Below are 6403 nucleotides of genomic sequence, written 5' to 3' on the forward strand. Positions count from 1 at the left end.
CAAGACCCTTAACCCCTGGTTGCTCCAGAGGCGTGCGACCTCTGACATATATAGCAATTGTAAGTCGCTTTGGATAAAAGCGTCAGCTAAATGAATAAATGTAATTCTCTCTGCATGCAGCAGCAACTGTAACATCAGTATGCTAACCCACAACTTAGCTAACATTAATTACACTACTTACTGTGTTGTTGTTTGCTCTATATCATGATTTTTGTCATGGTGTTGGATACACCATTCACAAGCCTCAACTGCAACATCCTCATTGTCCATTGTCCGTTGCATGTTCTTCCCCATCTCTCTCTCCTCTGATTGTCTGTCGTCTCTCTAATGTCAGCTCACTAATAAAATTATAATATGCCACGAGAAATGCAACTTTTTTAAAGACTTCTTTGATTTTTTTGTATCCTTCCACTTCGAAAAGCTGAAAGTGTAAAAGCAATCACAGCATAAAAAGAGATGTATCCTTATGAATGCGGTTGCTTTGCGTTTTCTCAAAAAAGTAAGTAAGTTTCTGGGTAAGGAAATACTGAAAGAAATGCTGCATATTGCAACTCTGTGAATATTTACAGTGACTAGCAGGGAACAGAGAGGTAATTAATAAACTTGGCAGTTACTCCACTTTCAGAATGGATTAATGCAGCTAGAACATATTAATAATTATACAAAATCATGTGTAAATATGACTTGTATATGACTTGTTCACCTGTGGGGTTTCATAATCAAGTTGCTTCGCCATGCTGTCTTTAAATCTGCACTGAAATGAAAAGTGAAACTTGAACTAATCATGTCTGATAAACAGAAGAATCGACCGAAACGGTTGCATGTCTAAAAAAAACTGAGCATAAGGGGGGGCGTGCTATGTGACGCACACCACTCAATGGTTGCCAGACACGCAAACAAACATACGCACGCACACACACACACACACACAGTGTCTGCATCGCCACTCTTAATGCATCCCAAACACAAGCTATCAGAGCTGCTTCAATGCCAAAGTGGTACTGTTTACCAAGGCAATTACAATACAAATAGAGTTGGAGGTGGTTAGGTGCAGCGGGGTGAAGATAGGTAAGAGAGGAGTAGAGTGGCTACGGCCGGGAAAATGAGAAAACACTAAGGAAGGCGAGAGTGATCACTTTCTCCCAAGCAAATGCGGGCACAGGCGGCTGCAGTGACGTGAAAGATTAATTTAGCAATCAGCCGTATTTACTGTTTTATGTCAAAAAGAGTATGTGACGGTGTGTGTGTCCACCTGCAAGCGTGTGATTGCAAAAGTGGGGACCATACTAATCTCACTCCAACAGGGCTGTTTTTGAACACAATGTTCCTTATCCGACAGAGACAAACTATGTGTGTGTGTACGTGAAATGTGTGTGTGAGCACATGAATGCGTGCATGTGTGTGCCAGTGTGCGCGCCAGTGTGCGTGATTTTAAGGATCACCGAATGTGTGTGTGTGTGTGTGTGTGTGTGTGTGTGTGTGTGTTGCTGCAAGGCTCAAGGAAATCAATACACGTTATGACAGGAAAATGAAAGCACTGCTCTGGGTTACAACTGAACACAGAGGGAGGGTCGAATCACACACACACACACACAAACACACACACATATATACATTGCCCAGCTGCCTGTTTGTGATGTGGCTTCGGAGAATAGAAGAGGGAGGCATTCCATTAGAGCTGTAGACACACACACACACACACCCACTTACACACACACCTTAGGAATACGCACAGCAATGAATTCTCATGCACAGACTACACAGCGGCAACATGCCCTCCGATTAAACAACACAAATACCCGCAAACACACACAAACTCTCTCACACACACACACACACACATACATAAATACAGAGTTGCCGGACAAAGCCACAGTGGCATTGTGAGATTGGGGTCCCCCTGTGTGACAGAGTGTGAATATAAATAAGGCAAGTCCATTCAGGGCAATGAAAGGGGGTCTGGTGCTGGGACCCTTCAGCCTAGCCAGTCACTGCCCGGAGGGGGGATGGGGAGCTCATCTCCCTCTCTGCCTGCCTATCAGGCTCCCTTGTAGGGCTGTGATGGAGCTGTAGTGCTGGGGACTCTGGAGGAAGCAACCCGCATCTTGACCGTATGAGAATAAATGAAAGAGGATACACACACAAACTGTAATGTTAGTTTGTGCACGCCTCACAACTGAACAGAAATACATGGAGTGTGTGTGTGTGTGTGTGTGTGTGTGTGTGTGTGTGTGTGTGTGTGTGTGTGTGTGTGCACGTCTTGAGTTTCATGTCACAGATCCCTGGAGGAATGAAGGTGATGGTGGGTGATCAGTAGTGCTGAGTAGTGTCAGCGGGGCGGAGGAAACGCTGAATGTGACATGAGGCCAGGAGGGCTGACGGATGAGTCTACACACTCACACACGCAAACACACCACACAAATACACAGAGGACCATTTATTAAAGACAGCCAGGGTACAATAGGGCAGCCAGGAAACCAAAACACTGGCCCGGGTGTGTGTGTGTGTGTGTGTGTGGATGCATGCACTAACGTGTGCACATGTGAGGAGAGAGAGTCACAGCGGTGTTGGTATCACACCCTGAGAACAAAGATTCTTCTGTAGTGGTGCTGTGAACCCCTACTTGGTGTGTGTGTGTGTGTGTGTAAGAGAGTGAATGCTGCATTATCACTAAAGCCGACATATTGCTATGTTTCTTTGCAAATTAACACCACCAACTATCAGTGTAAAAAGCAGGAAAGCAGACGCCCGTGTTCTACCACACGTGCATGTTCACGATACAAAACAGGGACACACTTGTAAAGGCATTGCTCCACAAGGTACCATTAATTTGAGGGTAGAAATTGTGATATGGGCTATTACTTAATTGAATCATGTAATCTTTACATTTATTCATTTTCATTCATTATCCAAAAGCAACTTGCAATTGCTAGACATGTCATGGGTCACAGTGGGGAATTGAACCCAGGTCTCTCACACCAAAGGCATGGGTCTTATCCGTTGTTTCATCACCAACCCTTTACATGTAATAGTGAGAAGAATTGCCCTGCTGGGCTCTGAAAAGACCACTTACAGAGAGAGGATTTGCACTGAGTATTGGTTTAGGTAATCTGGCTAAACTGTCATCGTTTACAACCTGCCTGATTGTCTGATGACTCATTCCTTGCCCTGTCTGACATTGCTGTAGCGTTGTTGTCATGTTCCCAGATCTCAGCAATTACTTTGGCAAGTACAATGTTATCATAGAAACAGACACAAACAAGAAAAGAAGACTCAAGTTCTTTAAAACAGTTGAGTTTAGTACTTCTGCTTATGTGTACATGCATGTAATATGTACATGCTTGTGTACAGAGCTGGACGCGGACCTGTGTATGTGCGCCTGAGCTCTTTGATCGCCCCTTTCTGTCACACATCCATTTCATTAGCTTTCCCTGGACTCCACCACGAGGTTTAATTTGATTGTGGGAATAGGAGACTGGGCGCGATCGGACACGTTAATTATAGTCTGACTCGCAGGTCAATTCTAGGGGTCTCCCCGGCGCTCCATGAGGAGAAAAGATAGAAATTTAATTTGAATGATTTTCATTATACCTCTGTCTAATACATAATTTAGTCCCAGTTAAGTCCATAAGTAATGGCTCCACACAAGAACACACACCTAAACATCCCGTATCTACATAGGCATATCTATACACACACACACACACACACACACACACACACGCTGTCTTCCTTTCCACCCCCACAGTGTCAACCTTTTTAACCAGGTCAGGATGTTACCATGGGAACCAAACAGATAACAGACGCACTGAACCCCTCTTTCTTTCTCTCAACATCCCTCTCTCTGTCTTGTTATCCATCTTTGTCTCTCAAGTCTGGCTCCGGCTGCCGTAGTTTCACCCTTGCAAAACAAGAGCCTGATCACCTGCCAAGTTGTTTACTATAATCCAAATGTGACGATTCGGCTGTTCGACAGACAGAGAGAGAAAGAGTGACCCTAATCGCAGCGTCCCTTCTCTGGCGCAATTATCTTCTCGCTCTGACATCCATCCCTCCCGCCTTCCCTCTATCTCTCCTCTATCTCTCTGTCTCCCCTCTGTCGCTCCCTCACTCCTTTTGCGGTCGAACATAATTTGAGTGCAATTAACTTCCCTTAAAAGCCCCGGCTGCTTTAAACGCCGTGAATTAGAGGGGAGGCAGATGCAGGGAGGACGCAAAGAGGGTGGGGGGGGACAGAAGGGAGGTGAGGGCGACAGAGGCAATGAAAGAAAGGAGAAGAAGGAGGAAGAGAGAGAGAGAGGGAGCAAGGGGATGTGAAATGAAACTCAATGTCACCAACGGGGACAAGAGAGGTGTGTTTGACCTCACTAACAGAGACAGTAAAACACTTCAGCTGGCCCTGTTCCTGGCAGTGAGTTGTTATTGTACTGTACCTTGTAAAAGACTGAGGGGTTCACCAGCTGCCGTATTGCACCTGTTAAAGGTTGAGATACTACAGATTTGTGGAGACGGAATTTATGCTACCAAACATTTTTTCTGTACACAGATATCGTATTAACTAATATTGAGGCTGATGAGAAACACGAAATCGCACCACAGATACGCCAATGATATATTTGAGCTAATTTAGAAACCGGCATTTCTTCATCATTTAAAAGTAAAATGTCCCTCTGTGTACATATCTGGGTTGCTATTCTTTAAGGATCAAATTTAAGAGACATTTATTGAATATATTAATGGTTTTTGTTAAACACAACATTTATTTTTCAAATATCAATATCGGTCAAAATGGTCACTTTAACTTGCTGAAGTGACGCAGTAGTGTACTCCAGGGTGTGTCAGTACACCGTCACATCACTGTTGAGTGTGGTCATAAGCGCAATAGAGCAGCAATTGTGGGCCTCAGAGGATCATGTGGTGAGCCGCCCAGGCAGTGGTACTGCCAAATGGTTAGATTAAATAAAAAAATTGGGGTGTAATTTACAAAGTAAGTATTTTTTTATCTAAATGTGATCAAGAATTCACAAAAAAAAAAAACCTGTCAAATTAATACCGGTCTTTTCAATGACCTGTTATGTTTAAATATTACCACAGCAATCACGACAAACGTGTTTTGGTTGTTAAGGTTCCCTCAGACGCAATGGCACAAAATGGATTGATTTTTGAAATGCAAAAGTGATGTGGGAGACAACCCTGCGCCAGTAAAAACTCCAAAGCGTGTGGTGAGGAAATATGACCCTGAATACATTACATTTGAATTCACAATGGCATAATGCTGAGCCGAAAGAACAGTGTGTTAAATGGTAAAATCCTGTCAAATGAACAATTAACATGAGTGATGACATGCTGAATGCCAACTTGTGGAAAGTATAAAAGCAAGCCCATAATTTGCCGAATTGATCGCATTATTTCCCAGACGTGTGGCGAGTACAATGTTATCACAAGCAATAGAAAAACCTAATCTACATAATAAGGCTGTGATAAACTAATTATCCTTTACAGGACATGTAAAACGGCAGGTAGGGCTGGGTATCGGTACTCAATATCTTTAACGTATCAACCCAGTACCAAGTAGTATAGAAACTTCTACAGGCAAACATTATCTACATTTCTATCACTGCAAGTGTTCCTTGATTTAATGTTATGTGTGACTGGCCCACTACCACAGCTACAGATAGTAGGTAGCAGCTACATACAGTCTGGTGGTGTATTTGACGGAGTTATGACCATACTACAAGCCTGTGGTGTCTGATAAAAATAAAATCATAAAAAGTGAATAGATTATTTCAGGAAAACTGGGAATATGAGTAACATGATCTCATTAAGCACCTCATCAAGCATGGAGATAAAAGGTATCAAATGAAGTACTCTATTGGTATCGGTATCATTTTCAGGGTACTGGTATTGTAAAGCCCCAAAGGTAGGGAAATAGAAAAAAAAACAAAATTTACACAATATAGAGAGGTTTGAAATATAAATGATTTCGAAAGGGTTTAGTTCTTCAGCGTGATGTGCAAATATGTACAAACACACACACTGAATGGGAATGAACATCATGGGTCATTTTACTTTTCCTCCCTTCAGCCTTTCCTTTTCGTTTGCTCCTTCCTTCCATAATCTGTCTCTCTCCTCCTTCTTTCCCCCCTCTCCTGCTCTCTCAATCTCTCTCTTTCTCTCTGTGAAGGTCATGCAATTGATTTTCCTCTGTCTATTCATTTTTCAAGACTGGCTTTGAAACGTGGGAAGCAGACAAAAGCCACACTGGCCCCTCCCCTTCCCTTCATCCCACTCGTCTCCTCCACCCTCCTTTCCTTCTCCGCTGGCCCTCGCCCATCCAAAAACCCTCGGACAAGGGGGAGAGTGGAAGAATGCACCCCCCCCCCCCCCCCCCCCCCCCCCACCC

At 43.6% G+C, this 6403-nt stretch overlaps 1 protein-coding gene across 4 annotated transcripts in view; it reads right to left on the reverse strand.

The window, feature by feature from the left end:
- The window catches only part of npas1 (neuronal PAS domain protein 1), a 62441-nt gene that overhangs the window by 16311 nt on the left and 39727 nt on the right, over positions 1–6403 (reverse strand). The window lies entirely within an intron of this gene.

This window comes from Micropterus dolomieu, linkage group LG17, assembly GCF_021292245.1.
Source record: "Micropterus dolomieu isolate WLL.071019.BEF.003 ecotype Adirondacks linkage group LG17, ASM2129224v1, whole genome shotgun sequence".
In the NCBI taxonomy this organism is placed as follows: Eukaryota; Metazoa; Chordata; class Actinopteri; order Centrarchiformes; family Centrarchidae; genus Micropterus; species Micropterus dolomieu.